Below are 27,448 nucleotides of genomic sequence, written 5' to 3'. Positions count from 1 at the left end.
CTTTCCCCACAAGCGTAAGTGCACCTTCAGGAATATCTCTCTTCTATTGCCCTTGGGAACATCACGATCGAATCCAGGTGCCTATATCCAACAAACACCTCATTACAGAACTAATGAGTCTGTCACGTGAATCGGCACTCTTGCTAAAAACAAAGAGAGCTTCCAATAAAGGAAAGAATTGTCTTTTCTTTTCTCTTCTTCTACACCCCTCCCCTCTCTGGCCTCTTCCCACTTCTCCTCACCTTCCCATCACCTCCCCCTGGTGCCCCTCCTCCTTCCCTTTCCCCATGTTCCACTCTCCTCTCTCTCCAGCTCTTTACTTTTCCCACCCATATGGCTTCACCTATCACCTTCTTGTTAGTCCTTCCCCTCCCCACCCCTCCCCACCCCTCACCCCCCCCCCCCACCTTTCTATTCTAACAGCTTCCCCCTTCCTTTCCGGTCCTGGGGAAGGGTCTTGGCCCGAAACAACGATTGTTTATACATTTCCATACCTGATTTCTATTCCCTGACCTGCCGAGTTCCTCTAGCAATTTGTGCGTGTCACTCTAGATTTCCAGCATCTGCAAACTCTCTAGTGTTTTCTTTGCTGCCTCTCTTTGCCCTCTGACCTCCCTGAACTCCCAGTGCAACAAGAAGTACGTTTTCAGGGGCAGAAGTTTCCAAAAGCTTTAAGGCGAAGTACACATCAGCATCTCTCAGAAATCCCACTGTGCTTCATTATCGAGCAATTACCTTCAGACACAGTAACGCTTAGGTAGACAAAGGGAGACGTCGTTTTGCTAGGTGTGGTGAGGAGCAGGCTGTTTGACTCTGTCGGCTGGAGGAGGTGATGCGCTTGTACAGGGCTGGAGGGATGCTGATACACAATGAACTCCAGCATGGGAATTGCAAGGCATCTGACCACAAGTCCCTAAAAAATATTGCAAAGACTGCCTGGAGGATCATTCTTTCACCCATTAGGAATATTTATCAGGAGCGATGCTACACAGAGCCCTTGGCATTGTCAATGATTCCCCCTCCCCATCTGTCCAATAATCTCTTTGACCCCCTGCCATCAGGCAGGAGATACCGTAGCATTAGGACAGGAACTGTCAGGATGGGAACCAGTTTCTTCCCCCAGGCTGTGAGACGATTAATCTCCCAGCCACCATCCGGGCTCATCAGGAAGTGCCAGCAGCCCAGTAGAGTTTACTTTTTAACTTGTAAATGCACCCTATTATTTGTTAATTTATTTGTGGTTATATTACTTTATGTGTTACGTGTGAGTTATATATACTGTGTCGTGCGCCTTGGTCCAGAGGAACATTGTTTCGTTGGCAGTGTACATGCGTTCGGCTGAGTGACCAATAATCTGAACTTGAACTTGCAGTTCTGGGATTCACATTGCATTTGTACAAAATCATTTTATAAGCCTTATGCAAAGTTCAAAGTTCAAAGAAAATTTATTATCAAGTACATAAATAATCCTGAGATTCATTTTCTTGCTGGCCTACTCAATAAATCCATAATGGATAATAACTATAATAGAATCAATGTTACCCTGCACCAACTTGGGTGTTCAATCAGTGTGCAAAAGACAACCAACTGTGTAAATACAGAAAGAAAGATAAATAAATAAATAAATACATACATATCGAGAGCATGAGATAAAGGTCTTGAAAGTGAGTTCATAGGCTGTGGGAACACTTCAGTGTTGGGGTGAGTGAAGTTATCCCCTTTTGGTAGAGGGGTAATAACTGTTCCTGAGCCCGGTGGCGTGGGTCCTGACACTCCTGTCAATGATCCGCTTCACACTTTTACCATTGGGAAGGAGGTACAGAAGCCTGAAGGCACACATTCAGCGACTTCCCCTCTGCCATCTGATTTCTAAAAGGACATTGAACTTACGAACACTGATTCACTACATTTTTATTTCAGTGTTTTGTACTACTTATTTTAGCTTAACTATTTAATAGATGTATATATGCTTAATGTAACTCAGGTTTTTTCTGTTTATTTTATCATGTATTTGACGTACTGTTGATGTAAAATTAACAAATTTTACGACATATGCCGGTGATATTAAATCTGATGCAGATACGGATTCTGTACCTGGTGGCGGCAGTGAGAGGGGAGCATGGCCTGGGTGGTGGGGGTCCCTGATGATGGATGCTGCTTTCCTGCGACAATATTCTGTGTAGATGTGCTCAGTTGTGGAAAGGTTTAGAAGGCTCTCACCCTGTTGCGGTGGAGAGGCCTGCCAGTTCCTGAGATCCCAAGAGCGATCACATCGGGAGCTTAGCTCCTGTGGTGGTAAGGTCAAAGAGGAGGTTCCAAACAAAGAGTGATCCAAGCAAGACATCAAAGGTGGAAGATGATGACACATCACAACAAGATGTTTCTTATTCTATACCACTGGGCCCTGACCACGATCTGTCAAGGACCATGTGGTGACTGCCTCCCCATGTTAAACAAAGTCACGCACAGGCATTCTCCCTGAAGGAGATAAGTCCTTGGGAGATCATAATATTCAACTTGAGCGATCGTGATGCTACTGTTAGGTTTAAAGCACTATGGGCCAAACATGGACAGATGGAACCAGCTCCCTGGCTAACACAGTCAACACAGGTGAGTTAGGCAGAAAGGCCTGTTTTCAGTGCTGTATAACTCTATGAGAAGTTTGTCAAATCGGTTTTCGCTGATGTGAATATAGAGTTGCGCCAAAAAAATATAATATAGCCCAAGTCCCTAAGCTCATGAACGTAGCTGTCAAGAAAAAGTCCACAGCAATCTGCAGACAAATGTAATCCAGCTTGTCGTCTGCTGAGTAAACACAGGGGAGGGCAGCCCCAACATTAACATGGATGTCGAGCCACACCACCTCCAGTGTCATCTCTCCTGGGTGGCTGCGACAGGCGAGACCGTGGCAGGAGGTCCGGTCCGTGCTAGAGCCAAGGCCACGCAGCTCCCCCACCATAGGTCCCGTCAGTAAACCAGTGAACTGGACTTGCCGCATTCCATATTACCAATGTCCAACAGAGTTTGTGACCACAAGAAAAACGGCTGAGATAATCACTCATTGTTACATGCACACCGCCTTCACGCACCAACGCTGACGCCTCTCTGTAACATGGTCTGCACCAAGTCCCGCTCCTCCAACCAGCAACTCACTGATGGGGTAGATACGCAGTACTTAAAGATCCCAAAATCCAACAGTGTGTTGCAATTGTAAAAATGAACTTTTAAAAAAAACACCTTTGGTTGGCCCTTGTGAGACTGCTGCATCCGAACTTTCCAGATGCCTCAATGTACATTTGCCAAATAAAGCTTGTTCTGTACTCTGTTATAGTTTTCACTGGCATTGTCTCAGTGCATCATGCAATGAATTGGTCATTACAGATGGCATGCAAACCAAGTTTTTCACCGTTCTTTGGTACAATAAATAAACAAGTTACCAATTAGGTGACAAGCTGAGAAAACTCACCAGCACCTCCACTTCCTCAGGAGAGTAAAGAAATTCAGCATATTCCCTTTGACCCTCACTAATTTTTGTTGACACACCACAGAAAACGTTCTGTCTGAATGCATCAAGGCTTGGAATGACACTGCTGTGCCCAGGACTATAAGAAACTGCAGAGTAGTGCACACACCTCAGCAGCCTCCCCTCCATGGACGCTGTCTGCACTTCTCACTGCCTCAGTAAAGCAGCCAGCATAATCAAAGTCCCCTCCCACCCCAGACATTTTCACTTCTCCCCTCTCCCAATGGGTAGAAAATATGAAAGCCACTAAGCACATACCACTAGGCTCAAGGGCAGCTTCGATCCTTCTGACATAAAACTATTTACTGGTCTCTTAGTACAGTAAGAGGAACTCGAACTGACAACCTACCTTGTCATGGACTTAAACCTTACTGTCTGCCTGCACTGCACTTTCTCTGTAACTATGACACTCTTCTGCATTCCGTTACTGTTTACTCTCGTACTCAATGCATTTATGTGATGAAATGATCTGTATGTATGTACGGCGTCCGTTAGTCTCACGAGACCATGGATCTGCGCCTGGAAAGTCCTCTCCAGGGCGCAGGCCTGGGCAGGGTTGTATGGAAGACCAGCTGTTGCCCATGCTGCAAGTCTCCCCTCTCCACGCCACCGATGTTGTCCAAGGGAAGGGCAAGGGCCGATACAGCTTGGCACCAGTATCGTCGCAGGAGTTGCCAGAGCGAGGTTGAAGGCAACGTCGGACTGCCTTAGGGACCCCAGCTCCGGATTTGTCCTCCGGGTTTACTCCCGAAGCCTTTCCCGTGAGTGGGTATAGCCGCGAGGCAGTGGAGGTTTGATATCAGAGTTTTCCCTCTCTTAGATGAACTTCCTTCCCAGGCTGATAGGCTCCATCTACCTGATTTTACCTACAATTCCATTGATCATACCAACCAATTGACCAAGCTGGACCACTTTAAACAAAGTACATTTCAAAACCCTCACCATCACAGAAATGTGCTCTTCTCATTGCCATCATCAGGAGTGAGGTACAGCAGCCTGAAGACACAGACTCACCGATCAGGAATAGCTTCATCCCCTCTGCCATCAGATATCTAAACAGTCCATGATCCCAGGAAAACACTATTTTTGTGTTCAAAATAACCTCACTAAATATATATGGTACCAGTTCAAGTTTAATTATCGTTCAACCATACATGATATCAGGCAAATGAAATAGTGTTACTCCAGGGCCAAGGTACCACCGTACCAACACTCACACGTGGCACAAAGCATAAGATAGCAATCGTATGTAAGATAACAATAAAATGCAGTCACACAAAAATATACAGTCCAAGTCCCTGAGTCCATGAATTTTGTAGCAGTCTGCAGTCAAACACAATACAGCTTGTCTTCTGCTGAATGAACACTGGAGGGCAGCACTGAACCCAGTTTGGTTGTGGTGCCACATGGCCCCCACTACTCCGGTGGAGAGCAACGATTTCAGCACTCTTTCCTTGGTAGCTGTAAGTAGTCGACACCGTGGCTCGAGGCCTAGTTCTCACTCCCACTGAGGCCACAGAGTTCCTACTGTCCACCAATAAATCAATGAATCAGACCTGCAGCATTCCTCATTAACAATGTCTAACAGGGTCTTGCAATCACAAGAAACTCTACTGAGCTGATCACTCGGTGTTAGACTGCACACCGACTAATACAATGCCTCTCTGATGCAGGCAGTATATAGTACATATAGTACAATATATGTGTGTGTGCTTGTCTGTGTACTTATACAGTATAGTATAGGAATCTGTGTACGTATATATATATATATATATATATATATATATATAAAATAGTAATTTATAGTATTTTAATCTATTGCACAACAAATTTCATGACATATGTTAGTGATATTAATCCTGATTTTGATTCTAATAAACCCGAGGAACAGTCTTGGCCCAAAACGACGACTGTACTCTTTTCCATTGATGCTGCCTGAGTTCATCCAGCATTTTGTGTGTGTTGTTCTAATAAACCTAATCCCAGTTCTGACTCTGAACACACAGGCATCATTTTGTTCCCTGATTTGGGGTTAATTATATTTTATTTTTCAACCAGTTTTCCCTGACTTTTGCTTTCATTGGAGGTCAACGGAGAGATCCAATGAAACTTGAACGTTTGAAGTTTTATCAGATGTATGCAGTACCAGCTTCTCCCTCGTGAGTCTCTCGTTAACAACAGGTGAGGAGATGATAGTGTGATGGATGACTTAATGATCTCTAAAGGAGGCAATGAGTGGAGAGGCACAACACTCACATAATCCTCTCAGCCGACATAGCAGCCAGAACAAGCTCACTCATTGGCCGCTTGACAATTTTCAGGATTAGTTCAACAACTGCAGGAAGTGTGGGCAGGTGGTGAGAGTGCAGCATAAACACAGCTGATTGGGGTCAATTAACAGCACTTTATAACAATCAGGAGCAGCAGCCGGCCGCTGCTATTTTACAGAAGGATTTGGATTCATTTATCAGTCCTGGTTAGATTCTCTCAAGCCAAAGGGTCATTGTCTCAAAATAAGGAGCGAGCCTTTAAGGATGAGAAGAAATTGCTTCACCTGATGATTCTAAATCTGCGGAATTCTCTGCCTGGGAGTTGTGGATGCTTAGTCACTGAGAATATCCAATACAATGGTCCTAAGGTACAAAGGAAATTCCTGAGGATCATCATTTTGTCATGGCGTAGAGGCTTCTGGGTTTCTAGATCCCAAGAGCAATGCCACCTGGAGTTTAGTTCCTGGTAGGGTCATCCTTGGTGGAAATCAAGGGGAGGTTCCAGACAAAGAGTGATCCAATGAAGGTGATAGAGTGATCCAGTGATCCAATCACTGGTGGAGCTGGCAGAAGATGATACTTCACAACAGCAGTGAAGGACCCCAATCACCTGGCACTCCATGCCACTGGACCCGGACCCTGATCTGTTCAAGGGCCGTGTGATGGCTCCCCGTGCATCAATCACCCCACGTTAAACAAAGTCATGAACAGGCCTTCTCCATGAAGAAAATCCACCCTGACTCCTTAGAAGAACATCATACTTGGCTGAAGTGATGATGCTTCTACGACTGAGGAAATCGAAGGATTGGGATGAGAAAGTGGCACTGAGACTCCTGACTGGTGGCATCAGGGGCTGGCATGGAAACCAATGCACAGGAGTATAAGAAGTGACAGAGTTCAAAGTAAAATTTATTATCAAAGTACATATCTGCTACCACATACTACACTGAGGTACATCTACTGCAGGCATTTACATGAAAATAAAGAAGTACAACAGCATTTCTGATAAACAATACATAAAGGAAGACATACAAACAGCCAGCATGCAAAGAAGATAAAGTGGGTAGCTGGGAGAAGGTGGCGGGAATCTTGATGGTGGATGTCGGCTAGTACTGATGGCCGGGAGGGAGGTACTCGCAATGGATTGGAAAGAGTCCGCTACCATGTGCAGCTTCTACCCATTTGTGTTCCTAGAACTATTGTACCAGGCTGTGATGCAACCAGTCCCGATGGTTTCAACAGGGCATCTGTCGATGTTTGGTGACAAACTGAACTTCCTAAGAACCTTGAATTATTCTGTAAAACAGCCCAGCAAGACACTCTGTATGGGAGAGTTCTGGAGGGATATGGTTTGATTGTTTAGTGTCATTTCCAGTACACAAGTGTACAGGAGAGGGAAATAATTGTTACTCTGGATCCAATGCAGCACAGAAAAACACAATAATAAAACAACACAATAAATATAAATAATTTATATGCATAGACGAGCAACTCCAGGCACAGGAGTGTCTGTATGTAAGGTGACTGATAGGAAATGATAAAGTCGTGGTGGCTGGGGGTGTGGAGGGGTGTTGAATCGTACATTTGCGGTAGATGGGACTAGGCAGTAGATCAGGTCAGCACAGACTAGATGGGCCAAAGGGCCTGTTTCCCTGCTGTGGTGCTCTATGACCCAGTGGAGCAGTTAGAAGTGAACAGCAGATGTCAGCCTTTCTCGCATTGTCTGAATCCCTGTGGAAATACTGTCCTGAAGAAGGGTCTCGGTCCGAAAGGTTGACTGTTTATTCCTCTCCATAGATCCTGCCTGAGTTCCTCCAGCATTCTGTGTTGCTCTGGATTTCCAGCATCTGCAGAAACTCTTGTGTTTCTAAAGATCAGCACAACATCACATGTCAAAGGATGTGTATTGTGCTGTAATAGAACATTACAGCACAATACAGGCCCTTTGGCCCACAACCTTGTGCTGACCTTTAAAACCTACACTTAGATCAATCTAACCCTTCCCTGCTACATAATCCTCCATTTATCTATCAACCAAGTGCCTATCTAAGAGTTTCTTAAATGTCCCGAACATGCCTGCCTTGACTATCCTGGCACAGCGTTCCATGCACCCAACACTCCTTGTGTAAAAAAAACTTACCTCTGACATCCTTTTACTCTTTCTCCTCCAATCCCCTAAAACTCAGTTTCCTCATATGAGGTGTTTCTGCCCTGGGAAAACATCTCTGACTATCCACTCACTGTACGTCTCTGATCATCTTGTCTACCTCTTTCAAGTCACAACTCTTTGTTCTTCAATCCAAAGAGCAAAGTGCGGCTTGGTACGAATGCCAGAACTCATTCCTCACCATTACCATAGGGCACCTTCCCCAGAAGGACTGCAGTGCTTCAGGAACGGGAGTCACCCCCAGTGATGAAGAGTCTCAGCCCAAAGTGCCGATCTTTTATTCCTCTCCACAGATGCTGCCTGACCTGCTGAGTTCCTCCAGCATTTTGAGAAATTAATACATAAAACATCAGAGGAGAACTGAGCCGGAAATGGTCTGCTCCACCATTCCATCATGACTGATTTATTACCTCTCTCAACTCCATTCTGCTGCCTTCTCCCCGTAGTCTTTAACACCCTTACTAATCAAGAACATAGCAACCACGACTTTATACATACCCAGTGACTGGCCTCCACAGCCGTCTGTGGCAATGAATTCCACAGATTCACCACCTTCTAGCTGAAGAAATTCCTCCGCACCTCTGTTCCAAATTGTCATCCCTCTATTCTGAGGCTATGCCCTCTGGTCCAAGACTCCCCACTATAGGAAACATCCTCTCCACATCCACTCTATCTGTGTCCTCTGGTCCTAGACTCCCCACTATAGGAAACATCCTCTCCACATTCACTCTATCTGTGTCCTCTGGTCCTAGACTCCACCACTATAGGAAACATCCTCTCCACATCCACTCTATCTGTTTCCTCTGGTCCTGGACTCCCCCACTATAGGAAACACCCTCTCCACATCCACTCTGTCTGTGTCCTCTGGTCCTAGACTCCACCACTATAGGAAACATCCTCTCCACATCCACTCTATCTGTGTCCTCTGGTCCTAGACTCCCCACTATAGGAAACATCCTCTCCACATCCACTCTATCTGTGTCCTCTGGTCCTAGACTCCCCCACTATAGGAAACATCCTCTCCACATCCACTCTATCTGTGTCCTCTGGTCCTAGACTCCCCCAGTACAGGAAACATCCTCTCCACATCCACTCTATCCGTGCCCTCTGGTCCTAGACTCCCCCACTATAGGAAACACCCTCTCCACATCCACTCTATCTGTACCCTCTGGTCCAAGACTCCCCACTATAGGAAACATCCTCTCCACATCCACTCCATCTCTGCCTTTCAATATTCAATGGGTTTCATTTGATTTTGTGTGTGTTGCTCTTGATTTCCAGCATCTGCAGAAACTCTTGTGTCTATGATTTGTGGCTCATCCCCCACTTTCTCGAGGCCGATAAATGCCCTCGTCTTCAAATCCCGCACCTTGTAAATGAATATAAAAGGTGCAGAAAAAGCTGTTGTTAGGCACTAAATGTGCAGCATTACTGAGGTAATGGCTGAATGTGTGACTGCAGATGAAATTCCGACATTGACTGTGCAGGTTTTGGACACACTTAACGATGCAGAAGTGAGTGAAAAAGTGGATTACAGGAAAGCTCCACTCTGTAATTACAAATATCGCTTGGGTTTTACAGTTCAGGAGAAGAGAGCAGCCAGTGGGCACATTCCATCAAAGTTCCAAGAAGAGCAAAGCCTCTGATTCAGTCACGCTCAGGTTAATTATGTAGGCAGTGGGATAAAGCTGCCACTCTCTCAGCATCCTGGATGTCTGATTCAAAAAATTCACATCACCCAAGTGTTTAAAATCCAGCTGGAAGCTGCTGATAAATGTGGGGGCTAATGAGAGTTGTGAGCCAAGGAACCTCCCGTTAAACACTGAGGAGACTGGGGGAGAGGATCTCTGAGCATACAGGAAACGTGTGTGTACACACACACACACACACACACACACACACACACACACACACACACACACACACACACACACACACACACACACACACACACACACACACACACACACACACACACACACACACACACTCTCTGACCGATTGGTCTCCCTGCTGCAACTGTCCCACCAGTCCTGACACCATCCCACCACAAATACAAACAATTTTCCATTTGATTTTGTTTGAGGTGTGTTCTGAATAACAATGATGACCTTCTACTTCAGATGGCTGACTTGAATACACAGTTCAGGACAAGTGTCCACCTGCCGGAGACACACGGACAGCCCACCCACGCCGCGCAGCTGACTGCAATAGATTGCAGAAACCTCGGGATTGGGATCAGGCTCTCACTGGGAATAAAATCCTGTCATTGAATCATTGTGTCAGAGCAAGTCTCGACACAGAACACAGCACAGCACAGTGCAGGCCCTTTGACCCACAATCTTGTACCAACCTTTCTCCCTACTCTAAGATCAATCTTACCTTTCCCTCTCACATATCCTTCCATTTTCTATCACCTATCTGCCTATCTTAAATATCCCTAGTACATCTGCCTTTACCCTGGCAGTACCTGCTACTCTTTGTAAAATTCCTACCCCTGTCAGGCCCCCCCCCCACTTTCCTCCAATCACCTTAAAATTATGCCCTCTCCTACTAACCATCGAGCCCAGGAGAAAAGCCTCTGCCTGTCCACTCTGTCTGTGCCTCTCATCATCTTGTACATCTCTGTCAAGTCACCTCTCATTTTCCTTCGCTCCAAAGAGAAAAGCCCTAGTTCACTATCAGAATTGGGATATAATTTCAGAAAACTGATTGGCGTTGTGGACACAGCTCAGCACATCAGAGAATGCAGCCGCCCCTTCATGGCCTCTGTCTACACTTCTCCCCACATCAGTAAAGCAGCCAGCAAAAACTCCACCCACTCCAGACATTCTCTCCCACCGGGCAGAAGGTACACTAACCTGGTAACACTTACAAGGTCAGCTGCTACCCCACTGTTACAAGCTGATTCAATAGTTCCCCAGAACGATAAAGATGGACTCTTGACCTCAGTCTACCTCATTATGATCTGGCACGTTATTGTTTACCTGCAATGTAATTTTCGGTCACTTTTACACTTTATTCTGTGTTTGTTTTATCTTGTTCTAGCTGAATGCACTGATCTGCATGACAGAATGCAAGACAAGCCTCTCACTGTACCTCAGTACACGTGACAATAACAAACCAATTTCTACTTCCAATTCCAATGGGAACAGGTGACTCTGAAAGGAATTCAGAAAACCACTGAGAAGGAAACATACATTCAGGGCACTGGCACCGTGTGTAGAGAGGGACTGATTTGTGACCACTATTAATGAGATAGCAGAGCAAGGAATGGGCTGAACTGTCCCCCTCTCTGCTGTAGGAATCAGTATACCCGTGTCTGGGCTGCCACTCCGCCTATGTTATTTGCCTGACAAATTTCCATACATTACCATGCTAAAAGCTGCCTGGGAAGAGTCCCTAATTACTGACAGTCAACCTACAGAGGGATTTTACTAATCAGAAGATGGGAAGGTGAGGAACATCCCATCAGATCCTATTCATCTGCCAACAATGATCAAATCAGCCGAAACAATACGACTAAATTGTCAATAACGAACACGGCGTTTATACACTGCGATGGCATGAATAAATCTCACCCTGTCACTACAACAGGAATGGGAGAACGATGATGTGTCGCATACACAAAGCAGTCTGGTGGAAGCAACGTGCAGAGTGCGTACCAACGAAACTGGCATTGAACCCATGAACAATACCTCACTACCTTTTTATTATTTCTGATTTTGCACTACTTATTTTAATTTAATACACATATACTTACTAGTTCCTTAGGGTTGTTGTAGCCGGTGGTGGTAATGAGGACAAGCTCCCACTACCTATTAAATGCTCCCAATGGCGTGTATCTCACATAGTCACTGATAATCAGTCCAGCTCCCAGCCTTCACACATGGCTTAGCTACTAAGCTCGGTGGAACCATTTCTACCAACAGGAGATGGAGCAAAAGCAGGTTACTATTGTCTTAAAACCAGTCGCTTCGGGCAGATGGGGCTCATCAGTCGTGGTTGGCAGCTCGTCTAGGAGAGGGAAAACTCCACTGCCTTGTGGCTGTACCCACTCACGGGGAAGGCTTCGGGAGTAAACCCCATGGGAAAAATCCAGAGCTGGAGTCCCCAAGGCAGTCCTACACATGGCCCAATGCTGACTGCCAACTCCTGTGACTCCTCTGGTGCCAAATTGCATCGGTATCTGCCGTCCCTTTGGGCTCATCAGGTGTGTGGAGAGGGGGAGCTTGCTGCATAGAAATATAGAAAACCTACATGGGCAACACTTGCTCTCTATACGTACTGCCCTGGCTTGCGTATCTAGACAGCTAACACACAACATCCATGGTCAACTCTGACCGACAGAGGACTCGCTCGCTTATATACTTACTGTAATTTAGTTTTTTTAAAAAATTATCATGTATTGCGTTGTACTGCTGCAGCAAAGATAACACATTTCACGACGTATGCTGCCAATATTAACCCTGATTCTGATTCTGAACAAAATGTGTGGTTGATACCTAGTGCAGAGACTTAGAGCTGGTCTGAATATGAAACATTGAGGATGGTGAGGCTGGAATTCAGATGAAAGAGAATATCAGGGTATATACACAGTAATGTGCAGAAGTTGCACTGTACTGCACTGCTGCCGCAAAAAACAGATTTCATGAGATATGTGAACCATGATAAACCTGATTCTGATAGCGCTCTCTATTGTGGACTGAGAGTGGGAAGGGGGCTGGGAGACGGGAATCATGGTTGGGATAAGGAGAAGTTAGAGAAGAGGGAGCAGGAAGCACCAGAGAGACATTCTGTAATGATCAATAAACCAATTGTTTGGAATCAAATGATCTTGCCTGGAGTCTCAGGGCTGAGTGTGTCTGCACCTACGTCACACCCCTGACCCTGGCACTCTTTCACTGTCATTTGTACCATCTCCTACACCCCCCCCCATTGGTGCTCCACCCTTGCCATTCCCCACAATTCCCTACATCCTTTACTCCTGCCAGATTTACAAACTCGTTCTCCACTCCAAATTGACAAACACTGTACTGTTCAACTGTCTTAGGCACCCTAGCTATATATGTGTGTGTGTGTGTGTGTGTGTGTGCCCAAGACTTTTGCACAGTACTGTGTGTCTATTTATCTACCTATGTGTGTGCGTGTGTATGTGTGTGTGTGTGTGTGTATGTGTGGGTGTGCCTGTGTGTGTGTGTGTGTGTGTGCATCTGTGTGTGAGTGTGTGTATGTGTGCATTTGTGTGTGTGTGTATGTGTAACACACTGTAAGGTTTCACTGCTAAGGCTAATGTAATGGCTTCTATGTAATGGTAATGGTTTCTCTGGAGCAGCAATGTTTGGGTTATGACTAGAGATAACGGGGTTTTGGAACGTATGTTATTCAATGGGAGAAATGTTGTTCTTTCTTGTGAAGAGAGATTTTTGCGGTCTTTTGTTGGGAAGCGATGGAGAGAGGGGATGCGGATGGACAGAGTTGGAAGACCACCGGATGGAGTGGACTGAGGAGTGAGGGTCCGAGGGCCGGCTACGCTTGGAGGTCGAAGGGAACAAATGAACGAACAGTGGGCTCCAACGATGCGCAATAGACTTTTTCCTTAAAATGGGCCCTTTTACTTTTTTATTTTCTTTACTAACCCTCTATCCAGATTAAGATTTATGAAGTTCAATCATTTAATTGCCTATGCTGTACTGTCTGATATTTTGCGGTTCGGATTTGTAACCGGGCAACACATCACACAGCATCCACACAAACGAGATTTCTCAGTCTAGCAGGGCCAGAGGCTATTTTCCCCGAGACGAATACGTGCTGGCCGACCCTGGGGGGGGTGGGGGGGTGTGTGTGTGCGTGCAGGTGAGTGTGTGAATGTGTGTGTGTTTGTGTATGAGTGTATGTGTGTGTGTGTGTGTGTGTGCAATTGCTTGGGTGTGTGTGAGTGTGCAGGTGAATGTGTGTGTGTGTGTGTGTGTGTGTGTGTGTGTGTGTGTGTGTGTGTGTGTGTGTGTGTGTGTGTGTGGGGGTGTGTGTGTGTGCATGTGTGTATGTGTGTGGGTGTGTGTGTGTGCACGGGCACAGACACTGCAATGGGTGGAGGTTCCCACTTGCTTAAAAAATGCTACAATAATGCCAGTGTCATAAGAACTGTGATAACATATCCTCCTCACTGACGATCAACACTGGCGCGCCTCAGGGGTGTGTGCTTAGCCCACTGCTCTACTCTCTGTATACACATGACTCTGTGGCTAGGCGTTGCTCAAATACCAACTATAAATTTGCTGACGATACAACCATTGTTGGTAGAATCTCAGGTGGTGATGAGACGGTGTACAGGAGTGAGATATGCCAACTAGTGGAGTGGTGCCACAGCAACAACCTGGCACTCAACGTCAGTAAGACGAAAGAGCTGATAGTGGACTTCAGGAAGGGTAAGACAAAGGAACACACACCAACTTATCGAGGGATTGGAAGTGGAGAGAGTGAGCAGCTTCAAGTTCCTGGGTGTCAAGATCTCTGAGGATCGAACCTGGTCCCAACATATCGATGTAGATATAAAAATGGCAAGACAGTGGTTATACTTTATTAGGAGTTTGAAGAGATTTGGAATGTCAACAAATACACTCAGAAACAGGACTAAAAGAAGCTGCAGAAGGTTGTGAATCTAGTCAGCTCCATCTTGGGCACTAGCCTACAATGTACCCAGGACATCTTCAAGGAGCAGTGTTTCAGAAAGGCAACATCCATTATTAAGGACCTCCAGCACCCAGGGCATGCCCTTTTCTCACTGTTACCATCAGGTAGGAAGTACAGAAGCCTGAAGACACATACTCAGTGATTCAGGAACAGCTTCTTCCCCTCTGCCATCCGATTCTGAAATGCAGATTGAACCTTTGGCCACTACCTCACTTTCTTTAATATACAGTATTTCTGATTTTGCACTTTTTAAAAAATCTATTCAATATACATAATTGATTTACTTGTTTATTATTATTATTATTATTTTATTTATTATAATTATTGTTTTTTTCTCTCTGCTAGATTATGTGTAGCATTGAACTCCTGCTGCTAATTTAACAATTTTCACATCACATGTCGGTGATTCCGATTTTGGTGGGGTATCTTGCCAAATGCCTTGCTGAAATCCATATACACTACATATACTGCTTACCTTCATCAATGTGTTTAGTTACATCCTCAAAAAATTCAATCAGACTCGTAAAGCATGACCTGCCCTTGACAAAGCCACGAAGACTATTCCTAATCATATTATGCCTCTCCAAATATTCATAAATCCTGCCTCTCAGGATCTTCACCATCAGCTTACCGACCACTGAAGTAAGACTCACTGGTCTATAATTTCCTGGGCAATCTCTACTCCCTTTCTTGAATAAAGGAACAACATCTGCAACCCTCCAATCCTCCGGAACCTCTCCCGTCCTCATTGATGATGCAAAGATCATCGCCAAAGGCTCAGCAATCTCCTCCCTCACCTCCCACAGTGGCCTGGGGTACATCTCATCCGGTCCCAGCGACTTATCCAACTTGATGCTTTCCAACAGCTCCAGCACATCCTCTTTCTTAATATCTACATGCTTAAGTTTTTCAGTCCATTGTAAGTTATCCCTACAATCGCCATGATCCTCTTCCGTAGAGAATACCGAAGCAAAGTATTCATTTAGTATCTCCGCTATTTCCTCCGGTTCCATACACACTTTCCCACTGTCACACTTGACAGGTCCTATTCTTTCACATCTTATCCTCTTGCTCTTCACATACTTTTAGAATGCCTTGGGGTTTTTCTTAATCCTGCTCGCCAAGGCCTTCTCATGGCCCCTTCTGGGTCTCCTAATTTCATTCTTAAGCTCCTTCCTGCTAGCCTTAAAATTTTCTAGATCTCTATCATTACCTAGTTTTTTGAACCTTTCGTAAGGTTTTCTTTTCTTCTTGACTAGATTTTCAACAGCCTTTGTACACCACGGTTCCTGTACCCTACCATCCTTTCCCTGTCTCATTGTAACGTACCTATGCAGAACTCCACACAAATATCCCCTGAACATTTGCCACATTTCTGCCATGCATTTCCCTGAGAATATCTGTTTCCAATTTATGCTTCCAAGTTCCTGCCTAATAGCCTCATATTTCCCCTTATTCAAATTAAACACTTTCCTAACCTGCCTTTTCCTATCCCCCTCCAATGCTATGGTAAAGGAGATAGAATTATGATCACTATCTCCAAAATGCTCTCCCACTGAGAGAACTGACACCTGCTCAAGTTCATTTCCCAATACCAGATCAAGAGTCTGGCCCTGTGGCTCAGAAGGGTAGGGAAAGGAAGAGGATGGCAGCAGTGATAGGCGACTCTATAGTTAGGGGGTCAGGCAGGTGATTCTGTGGACGTGGGAAAGAAACATGGACGGTACTGGTAGTTTGCCTCCCAGGTGGCAGGGTCCAGGATGTTTCTGATCGCGTCCATGATATCCTGAAGCCAGAGGTTGTGGTACGTATTGGTACCAAAGGCATAGATAGGGAAAGGGAGGAGGTCCTGAAAACAGACTACAGAGAGTTAGGAAAGAAGATGAGAAGCAGGACCACAAAGATAGTAATCTCGGGATTATTGCCTGTACCACGTAAGAGTGAGTATAGGAATCGAGTGAGGTGAGGATAAATGCTTGGCTGAGGGATTGGAGCAGGAGGGCACAGTTTCAGATTCCTGGTGGTATGTTGCACCAGGCTCGAAGACAGTTTTGAAACCACTTTTATCAGATTCGTGAACAGAACTCTTGTATGATAACAGAATCTCTAATGCGAAAAACAACAGCGTACAACATCAGAGGTAGATCAGGGGCAGCTTCTTTACACAAAGACTGATGCATCAGCCACCAGAAATAATGGTTGTGGTGGAGACATAAGCAATAATTAAGCTTGTGTGATGGGATAGTGTAGAGGGAGCTTCACTCTGTATCTAACTGTCCCTGCCTGGGAGTGTGTGATGGGACAGTGTAGAGGGAGCTTCATTCTGTATCTAACTGTCCCTGCCCTGGGAGTGTGTGATGGGACAGTGTAGAGGGAGCTTCGCTCTGTATCTGACTGTCCCTGCCCTGGGAGTGTGTGATGGGACAGTGTAGAGGGAGCTTCGCTCTGTATCTGACTGTCCCTGCCCTGGGAGTGTGTGATGGGACAGTGTAGAGGGAGCTTCGCTCTGTATCTGACTGTCCCTGCCCTAGAAGTGTGTGATGGGACAGTGTAGAGGGAGCTTCACTCTGTATCTAACTGTCCCTGCCCTAGGAGTGTGTGATGGGACAGTGTAGAGGGAGCTTCACTCTGTATCTGACTGTCCCTGCCCTGGGAGTGTATGATGGGACAGTGTAGAGGCTGCTCTGGCCCATCACTGCTGGGATCATTCCATTAAAATGAAGATGCTGGAAATTCAGCAGTTCTGATACTGCCTGTGGAAAGGTCTTTAAAGTAACTTGTGTCCTTCAATTTCCAGTTCTTCCACCTGATGTTTTAAATCCGGTTCCCTCTCCACAGAGGCTGCCTGTCCTGCTGAGTGTTGCTAGTATTTCCTGTTTTTACCTCAGCTGTTTTGCTTCTGCAGTGTTTTGCTGAACATCACAGGGAATCTTTGTGCCCGAGCCAGGAGTTACACTTCCCCTGTACGGCATGGCACCCAAAACTAGATTCCAACTCTGAGCCAATCGCTGTTTCATAAAGGTTTACATGTTTGCATGTCAGCAATTTTGAGTACAGGTGATTAAGATAAAAATTAGCTTCATTTGACATAGTGAAATGCATTGTTTGCTTTCACAGCCAACACACCTCAGTATTGGCTGGGACAGCACCAACACAGCCAGCCTACGATTTGCTAACCCTAACCCTCATCTATGGAATACGATACGGGAGGAATCTGACCATGCAGACGATATCCAGGAGGTGACGGGAAGAAATTACAAGCTCCTGACAGACAACAGTGGGAATTGAACTCCAATCGTTAAGCAGGGGTGCAGTAGACATTACACTGCCGTGCCGGATCGTGTGGGAAGGAGCAACCTGAGGGAGTGAAGGTGTAATGAGGGCAGTGGTAGGTTTAGGGTTGAACTGGAGAAACTGGCTGGTTGACAGAGAGAGTGAAACCCCATTAAGTAATTAAAACAAAGCAGCCCACTGCCTGCTCTTGTATCACCCCCAACCCTTCAATGCCTGGGTTGTGCCAGTACCTTGACATCCTGAGCAGGCAGGAAAACGCCCTCCGCTCTGAATTAGCATTCAGCATTCCACAGTAGTCTGATCACGGATTCTCTGTGGCTGGGCCGGGAAGGCAAATCTTGATTACAAACTGCACAGCTGGGGAGTGAACAACACATCCCAAGAAGGCACAGCTGGCCAGCATATTTCCCTACACACATGTCACCCATCCACTGATCCAATTCACCTCCCACTAAACCCCCACCCTCAAAGTTCACTATTCCCCTGGCCTTCTCCTGCCCTCTGCTGGGCACTGCAAGTAGTGCACCACACACACAAAATGCTGGAGGAACTCAGCAGGTCAGGCAGCATCTATGGAGAGGAATGGACAGTCAATGTCTTGGATCAAAAAATGAGACTAGTAGCTGGAATGTGCAGGAGAAAAGGTTATTAGAATTGTATTTTTATTGTCACATGTACAGAAGTACAATGAAAAGCCTGTTTTACGTACTGTTCATACAGATCAAATCATTACACAGTGCATTGAGGTAGAACAAGGTAAAATGAAGTTAACAGAATGCAGAATAAAGTGTTACAGTTACAGAAAGAGTTCAGTGCAGGTGGACAATATGGAGCGACGTCGTAACAAGTTAGACTGTGAGGTTAAGAGTCCACCTCATTGTACCAGGGGACCATTCAAGAGTCTGATAACAGTGGGAAAGAAGCTGTCATTGAGCCTGGTGGGACGTGCTTTCAGGCTTTTGTATCTTCTGCCCGATGGGAGAGGGGAGCAGAGAGAACGTCTGGGGTGTGTCTGATCCTTGATAACACAGGTTGCTGTACTGAAGCCGTGAGAAGTGTTGACAGAGTCCACGAAGGAGATGATAGATAGATAGATAGATAGATAGATACTTCATTCATCCCCATGGGGAAATTCAACTTTTTTCCAATGTCCCATACACTTGTTGTAGCATAACTAATTACATACAATACTTAACTCAGTAAAAAAATATTATATGCATCTAAATCACTATCTCAAAAAGCATTAATAATAGCTTTTAAAAAGTTCTTAAGTCCTGGCGGTAGAATTGTAAAGCCTAATGGCATTGGGGAGTATTGACCTCTTCATCCTGTCTGAGGAGCATTGCATCGATAGTAACCTGTCACTGAAACTGCTTCTCTGTCTCTGGATGGTGCTATGTAGAGGATGTTCAAAGTTATCCATAATTGACCGTAGCCTACTCAGCGCCCTTCGCTCAGCTACCGATGTTAAACTCTCCAGTACTTTGCCCACGACAGAGCCCGCCTTCCTTACCAGCTTATTAAGACGTGAGGCGTCCCTCTTCTTAATGCTTCCTCCCCAACATGCCACCACAAAGAAGAGGGCGCTCTCCACAACTGACCTATAGAACATCTTCAGCATCTCACTACAGACATTGAATGACGCCAACCTTCTAAGATGGTGGTTTCTGTGATGGATGGGGCTGTGTCCACACTCTGTGGTTGTTTTGCAGTCTCGGGGAGAGCAGCTGCCATGTCTACCATGACACTCTGGAACTGGATGCCTTTGGAAAAATTGGTGAGGATCATTGGTAAGGCTGAATTTCCTCAGCCTTCTGCAAAAGAAGTTGATGTACTCAGACATAAAACTATGTGAAACAGCACACACAGAAACAGGCCATTCAGCTGTGCAAGCCTCCTCCCAGCTCTCTCCAACTCGCCCCTCGCCATATCCCCTCTTCCTTCCCCCCTCGTTGTTTATCCATCTTTCTCTCAACCCATTTGGACCATAAAACCACAAGATATAGGAGCAGAATTGGGCCATTTGGCCTATTGAGTCTGCTCCACCATTCCATCATGGCTGATTATTATCCCTCTCAACCCCATTCTCCTTCCTCCTCCCTGTAACCATTGACGCCCTGACTAATCAATCTCTACTTTAAACATACCCAATGATTTGTCGTCCATAGCTGTTTATGGAAATGAACTCCACTGATTCAATGCCCTGTGGCTAAAGAAATTCCTCCTCATCTCAGTTCTAATGCCTCTCTATTCTGAGGTTGTGCCCTCTATTCTGAGACTCCCCCACTATAGGAAACATCCTCTCCACATCCACTCTATCTGTGTCCTCTGGTCCTAGACTCCCCCACTATAGGAAGCATCCTCTCCACATCCACTCTATCTGTGTCCTCTGGTCCTGGACTCCCCCACTATAGGAAACACCCTCTCCACATCCACTCTATCTGTGTCCTCTGGTCCTAGACTCCCCCACTATAGTAAACATCCTCTCCACATCCACTCTATCTCGACCTTTCAATATTTGATAGGTTTCAAAGAGATCCCCCTCATTCTACTGAACTCCAGCAAGTACAGGCCCAGAGCCATGAAACACTCCTCATACATTAACCCTTTCGTTCCCGGGATAATTCTTCTGAATCTTCTCTGGACCCTTTCCAATGCCAGCACATCTTTTCATAGATAAGGGGCCCAAAGCTGCTCACATACTCCAAGTGCAATCTGACCAATGCCCTATAAAGCCTCAGCATCACATCCTTTCCTTTATATTCTAGTCCTCTTGCCTTTTACCTGTGGTAAACCTTATCTGACACTGAACAGCAGACTAAGCAGGCAGCCTGTGTGTGCCCCATCAAGCTGTTACTTCAGTGATGGGTTCTCTGCTCTTTCAGAGATTGCCAAAGGTGCTATGTACACACAATCTCTTTCACTCCTTTAAAGACACACCAAAGTCATGCTTTTCAATATGGCTGGTTGCGAGCTCCTAGCTTCAAAGGGTCTAGGAACCTCTTGCATTATTTTGGGGAAAATGCCAGAACTACTTGCCAGCAAACTGTGGGAAACCATGGATTCACTTCAGGAGCACGGTGGGCATATGTTCAACCTAAAACAAGCTTGACTCCATCAAAGTACAAGATGATAAGAGGCTTAGATGGAGTTGACAGCAGGGTGGAAGTGGCTCATACCAGATGGCATGAGTGATTGGAAGAAAGCATAGGGAGATGTAGAGGTAGGCTTTCTACACAGAGAGTAGTGGGTATGTGCAACGCCCTGCCGGGGTGGTGGGAGAGGCAGAAATATTAGCGACGTTTAAGAGAATCCTAAATAGGCACATGGATGATAGACAAATGGAGGGGTAGGCAGGAGGGAAGGTCAGCATGACAATGCGGGCCAAAGGGCCTGTCCTGTTTCAAAGTCCCCCATTCTACTCAACACACAAGAATTGCTGGAGGAACACAGCAGGTCAGGCAGCATCTATGGAAATAAATAAACAGCTGACGCTTTGGGCCGAGACGCGTTCACCAGGACTGGAAAGAAAGCGGAAAGACGCCAGAATAAAAAGTTGTGGGGGGGGGGGGGAAGGAAGGTGAGGGATGAAGCCAGGTGGGTGGGAAAGTTAAAGGGCTGGAGGAGAAGGAATCTGATAGAAGAGGAGAAAGGGAACGAGGAGGGGACCAAGAGGGTGGTGATAGGCAGGAGAGAAGAGTTAAGAGGCCAGAGTGGAAAATAGATGAAGAAGGGAGGGGAAGGATTTTATTTTTGAAGGAGGAATCAATACTCATGCCATCAGGTTGGAGGCTATCCAGACGGAATATAAGGTGTTGCTCCTCCATCCTGAGGGTGGCCTCATCTTGGCACAAGAGGAGGTCATGGAGCAACATGTTGGATTGGGAATGGGAACCGGAATTAAAATATTTGCCCATCGGGAAGCTCTGCTTTTGGCAGATGGATCAATAAAGTGGTCCCCAATATACAACGGGTCTCACCAACGCAGAGGGGGCTGCATCGGGCCTACCAGATATAATCGATGAACCCAACAGATTAGCAGGTAAAGTGTTGCCTCACCTGGAAGGACTGTTTGGAGGTGAATGGGCAGGTTTAGCATTTTGGCCATTTGCAGGGATAAATGACAGGAGAGAGATTAGTGGGGAGGACAAATGGACTTAGGAACCCTGCAGCAATCCCTGCAGAAAGTGGAGGGGGGGCGTTGGAAAAGTTATGTTTTGTGGCAATGGCAGAAGTTGCAGAGGATGACATGTTGGGTACGGAGACTCAAGAGGTGACAAGAGAAACACTATCACTGTTAAGATGGCGGGAAGACAGGGTGAGCACAAATGCTCAGGAAATGGAAGAGATACAGGTGATGGCAGAAGGGAAAGCCCACTCTTTGAAGAAGGAGGACATCTCTGATGACCTGGAAAGGAAAACCACATCGGAGCAGCTGACAAGAAGATACGGAGAAAAGGGAATAGCATTTTTACTGAAGACAGGGTGGGAATCAGCAGGTTTGTTTCCAGAGATGGAGACAGAAAGATCAAGAAAGGGGAGGGAGTGTCAGCAGTGAACCAAGTGAACTTAAGGGCAGGCTGGAAATTAGAGGCAGAGTTGATAAAATGGCCGAGCTCAGCATAGGTGCCTGAAGCAGCACCATTGCAGTCATCAGTGTAGCGGAGGCAGAGCTGAGGAACATTACCGGGGAAGGCTTTTGGAGCATGGACTGCTCTACATAGCCAATGAAGAGGCAGGCATAGCCAGGGCCCACACAGGTGCCCATAGCTACCCCCTGAGTCTGGAGAAACTGACCCCCTAACCTAAAAACAGGGTTCTTTTCTATAGAGGGAGGGAAGAGTATAATAGAACATGCAGTACTGTGCAGAAGTCTAAGGCACATAGTGTAAATAGCTAGAGTGCCTGAGACTATTGCACAGTCCAGTAGAACACAGAACAGTACTGCGCAGTACAGGCCATTCAGCCCACAATGTTGTGCCAGGATCCTATGCCCCCCGGTCTACCTTGTTACAATCTCACACCTTACTGTCTGCTCGCAAAGCACTTCCTCTGCAGCTGTTACACTTTATTCTGCATTCTGCTGTTACTGTACCTTGTTCTGCCTCAGTACTCTGTGTAATGATCTGATCTGTATGAACAGTATGCAAGACAAGTTTTTCACTGTATCTCAGTACTTGTGACAATAATAAACCAATTCCAATTCTAATTCCAGAGGGCTTTTGCAATTAAGATAGGCATAGACTGGGTAGACAGTCAGAATCTTTTTCCCAAGGGTAGAAATGTCAAACACCAGAAGACCCCACCGCTGCCTTCTCTATTTCCTGCTCCGTCACCCACCTTCACTCCTCACATCTCCTGCACGTTCTTCTACACCCTACTCATTCTCATCCACATCCCATTCTCTTCTTCTCTTTCACTCCTTTGTCTCCTCCACTTCATCTGTTCCACTGCTCACACAGCATTCTTGTCTCTGGCACCAACCCCTCCCTCTGCTATCCTTCCCTCCAACCTTGTCTCATGATCCCTTCTCCTTCTCCTCCTCACCCCTCATCTCCCCACTCACCCCATCAACCTTTCCTCTGCTATCCATCTCTCAAATCTTGTCCTATCATTCCTTCTCCCTCTCCTCCTCACCCCTCATCTTCCCACTCACCCCATCAACCTTTCCTCTGCTATCTACTCATCCTATCCCCTCTCCCCCTCTTCTTCACACCCCTCACTCCCCACTCACCCCATGAACCTTTTCCCTCCAGTAACCTTCTCTCTGTCCCCCACTCTGCTCATTCCTACCCACCTCTCAACTCCCCACTCCCCTTCAACCTCTTCTCTCTGCCATCCATTCTACCACCCCCTCCATCTCTTCTCTCTCTCCTCCCCAAACCTCCTCCCTCCACACTTCCTTCCACACCATCATCCCTACTCCCCACCACATTCTCTTGCTTCTCCTTATCACACCCCATCTCTCTCCTCTCTTCCCCATTTCTCCAAATCCTCACCCTTCCCCTCCATGCCCCATCTTCCTCACCCAATCCTTGCCTTATCTTCCATCTCCACCCCAGCCCAATATGCTCCTCCTCCCCACACCCTGTCTCTCTCCTCCGCTCCTTTTCCCTTCCCTCCCCTGCTCTTCCCATCCACCATTTCCCTCTCCTCTGGCTGGAACTGCTGGTGTCTGCTAGGAAGGAAAACTGCCTTCACCTCTTGGTTTAGATGCCATTGTCTCCAAACACTCTAATAAGCTTGACTCTTCATTGTGCTCCAGATTGCCCCAGTGAACCCCTGAGTCTGGAGGCTGGAATCAGAATCCTGGGTCGGAATCATCTCTGAAATCTACCCTGGGCCTAACTTACTGATGCAGCTATGAAGGAGGCACAGCAGTGGCTATATTCCATTTGGAGTTTGAAGAGATTTGGCATGTCACCAAAGACTCGAGCAAATTTCTACAGATGCACACAGAGAGTATTCTGCTTGGTTATGTCTGGTATGGAGACAACAGTGCACAGGATCGGAAAGAGTTGCAGACGGTTGTAAATTCAGCCAGCTCCGTCATGGGCACCAGCCTGTCTACCATCGAGCTCACCTTCAAAAGGCAATGAATGTCTGAAGAAAGAGACATCCATCATTGAAGACCCTCACTACCCTCAGAGAGGAGATACAAGAGCCTGAAGACACACACTCAACATTTTAGAAACAGCTTCTTCCCCTCCACCATCAGGTTTCTGAATTGACATTGAACCCATGAACACTACCTCACTACTTTTGCTCTCTCTTTGCAATATTTCCTAACATAATACATTTTATGTATTGCATTGTACTGCTGCCACAAAACATCAAATTTCACGACATAAGCCAGGGATATTAAATCTAATTCTCGCTGATTCTGATGTACTTATGTACAGAATAATCTGTAAGGATGTCACACACGTTTTTCACTGTATCTCAGTTCGTTCATTCATTATGTGCCGTACCGTATGACGTGGGTGATCATGGTCTTTGACTACGATTGCTCATGGCAAGTTTTTCTACTGAAGTGGTTTGCCATGGCCTTCTTTCTGGGCAGTGTCTTTACAAGACAGGTGACCCCAGCCATTATCAACACTCTTCAGAGATTGTCTGCCTGGCGTCAATGGTCACATAACCAGGACTTGTGATGTGCACCAGCTGCTCATACAACCATCCACCACCTGCTCCCATGGCTTCACATGACCCTGATCGAGGGGAGCTAGGCAGGTGCTACACTTTGCCCTAGAGCGACCTGCAGGCTAGTGGAGGGAAGGAGTGCCTTACACCTCCTTTGGTAGAGACGTATCTGCACCCCGCCGCCCATCTATCTCTCTACATGTGGCAAACTCAGTTACAGGTCGGAGTTACAGCTTTCTGCCACTACCCTCTGCTTCCTCTGCAATGGTAATTTTGAATCCAATGGACCCAATGTTCTTGAATTCCTTCTGTGAGGAACGAGGTTGGAATTATTCCGACTGAGATATTAAATTGTGGGAGTGAGGTGGAGAGTGGGATATTAAAGGGCACAGAAGTGAGTAAAATGTCAGATTAATTTGGGTTGGATGTCAAAGTCAGTAGTGTACAGGAGAAGGGCGTTTGACAGCAGGGAACCATTACGGCACTGGATCGAGAGGGAATGTTACACCCTGGGAATCAGCAGGCAAAGGGTGTGTACAATGATGATGTCTGAGAGTCACAGAGTGATAGAAAGGAACAGCACAGAAACAGGCCCTTCAGACCACCTAATCTTTACTGATCCATTAAAACTGCCTACTCCCATCGACCTGCACCAGGACCAGAGCCCTCCATATCCCTACTATCCATTTACCTATCCAAACTTCTCTTAAACTTTGAAATTGAGCTCACATGCACCACATGCACTAGCAGCTTGTTCCACCCTCTCTGAGTGAAGATATTTCCCTCATGTTCCCTTAAACTTTTCACCTTTCACCCTTAACCCATGACCTCTGGTTGTAGTCCCACCCAACTTCAGTGGAAAAAGCCTGTTTGCATTCACACTGTCTATACTCTTCATAATTTTGTATACCTCTCTCAAATCTCCTCTCTATCTTCTGTGTTCTATAGAAAATAGTCCTAACCTATTCAATCTTTCCTTATTACTCAGGTCCTCCAGACCGGGAAACATCCTTGTAAATCTTCTCTGTACTCTTTCAACCTTGTTTACATCTTTCCTGTAGGTAGGTGACCAAAACTGCACACAATACTCTAAATTAGGCCTCACCAATGTCTTAAACAACTTCAACATAACATCTCATCTGCTGTACTCAATACTTTGGTTTATGATGGTCAATGTGCCAGAAGCTTTCTTTATGACCCCATCTACCTGTGATGCCACTTACACAGAATAATGGGCCTGTATTCCCAGAATACAGGAAAAACAAAGAGCTGTCTAGAAGGATGAATACATTGAACTAAGCTGTGGGCATGCCCCGCAGTGCGGAAATTTAATACCAAGGAGTGTGAAATGAAATGCTTTGCAGAAACAGCAGGCAGACTCTTGCAAAAGATAAGTTGTCATTAATCGCAATGTAGAGCTGAAAAAGAAATAGTGGTTGTGTTTACCCTGTACTGGGATGTCTATAAATGGGGATTTGCATGTAGTTAAGATTTTAAGATTAACTTTATCTTTCACATGTACACCGAAACAGTGAAATGCCTGGTTTGAGTCGATGACTGACACAGTCTGAGGATGTGTCAGGGGCAGCCTGTAACTATTGCCACACTTCTGACACAAGTACAGCGTGCCCACTGCATTTTCAAGTCAAGTTTATCATCATTTAACTATATACATGCATACTGTCAAACCAGACGACGTTTCTCCGGACCAGGGTGTAAAGCACAGTAGTGTACATAACACACAATAACTTATGAAAGTAAGGATGAAATCTTCAGATGGGTTACACGTGAATAAAGAAACTAAAGTGCATAAATTAGATATCATAGGGTACAGCCCAGCACATCACACAAACCAATTTCCATCCTTGGACTCACTTTACACCGCACGCTGTCGGAGCAGTGCTGCCAGGATAATCAAGGACATGACCAACCCAGCCAACACACTTTTTGTCCCTCTTCCCTCCAGTAGAAGGTTCAGGAGCTTGAAGATACGTACGGCCAGATTTGAGAACAGCTTCTTTCCAACTGTGATAAGACTGCTGAACGGATCCTGACCCGGATCTGGGCCGTACCTTCCAAATATCCAGACCTGACTTGCGCTACCTTACTTTCCCTTTTCTATTTTCTAATTATGATTTATAATTTAAATTTTTATTATATTTACTTCGATTTGTTCTTCAGGGAGTGTGAAGCGCAGAATCAAATATCACTGTGATGATTGTACGCTCTAGTATCAATTGCTTGGTGACAATAAAGTAAAGATTAACCGGTGACACTTTGAATGTGATGCAGCAGGGAGTTCAGAAGCCGAATGGCTTCGAGCAAGAAACTGTTTTCCATCCTGACCGTTCTCTTGTT

At 45.9% G+C, this 27,448-nt stretch overlaps 1 protein-coding gene across 2 annotated transcripts in view; it reads right to left on the bottom strand.

The window, feature by feature from the left end:
• Positions 1–27,448, bottom strand: part of robo2 (roundabout, axon guidance receptor, homolog 2 (Drosophila)) — a 1,389,008-nt gene that overhangs the window by 926,552 nt on the left and 435,008 nt on the right. The window lies entirely within an intron of this gene.

The sequence above is a fragment of the Hemitrygon akajei genome, chromosome 5, assembly GCF_048418815.1.
Source record: "Hemitrygon akajei chromosome 5, sHemAka1.3, whole genome shotgun sequence".
Lineage (NCBI taxonomy): Eukaryota > Metazoa > Chordata > Chondrichthyes > Myliobatiformes > Dasyatidae > Hemitrygon > Hemitrygon akajei.
The sequence above is the reverse complement of the archived record's forward strand: the minus strand, read 5'-3'. Positions and strand labels throughout refer to the sequence as shown.